This window comes from Benincasa hispida, chromosome 4 (genome assembly GCF_009727055.1).
Source record: "Benincasa hispida cultivar B227 chromosome 4, ASM972705v1, whole genome shotgun sequence".
NCBI lineage: Eukaryota > Viridiplantae > Streptophyta > Magnoliopsida > Cucurbitales > Cucurbitaceae > Benincasa > Benincasa hispida.
The window spans coordinates 59,081,934-59,082,808 of NC_052352.1; positions in this window are offsets into that span (position 1 = coordinate 59,081,934).

Below are 875 nucleotides of genomic sequence, written 5' to 3' on the forward strand. Positions count from 1 at the left end.
CTGTAAAGGTAGTTTACGTCACTTCAGGATTTGGGGCTGTTTGGCACATGTATTAGCGACTAACCCAAAGAAATTGGAACCGCGTTCGAAGGTTACTTCTTTGTAGGCTACCCCAAGGAAACGAGAGGAGGATACTTCTATGATCCAAGTCAAAACAAAGTGTTTGTTTCCACTAATGCCATCTTCTTGGAAGAAGATCACATGAGGGATCATAAGCCACGAAGTAAGCTTGTTTTACGTGAGATCTCTAGTGAGACTAAGACTACTGAATGTTCAACAAGAGTTATTGAACAGGCCGACAGATCAATAAGAGTTGTTGATGTCGGAATGTCTGGTCAACTAGCTCAAGAGTTGAAATTGTCTTGACGTAGTGGGAGGGTTATGAACCCACCAGATCGCTACATGGATTTGACTGAAGCCTAAAACATTATTACGAATGATGGGGTCGAGGATCCGTTGTCTTTTAAGAAAGCAATGGAGGATGTTGACAAAGATGAATGGGTTAATGCCATGAACTAGGAAATGGAGTCTATGTACTTCAATAACGTCTGGGAGCTTGTTGATCCACCTGATGGGGTAAGACCTATTGGGTGTAAATGGATCTTTAAGCGAAAGAGAGGTGTAGATGGAAAGATGCAAACCTTTAAGGCTAGACTCGTGGCAAAGAGTTATACCCAGGTTGAGGGAGTTGACTATGAGGAAACTTTCTCACCTGTTGTCATGCTAAAGTCTATCAGGATTCTCCTATCCATAGCCACATTTTATGATTATGAAATATGGCAAATGGACGTCAAGACTGCATTTCTGAATGGTAATCTTGAGGAGACCATCTATATGACTCAACTAGAGGGGTTCATAGTTCCAGATCAAGAGCA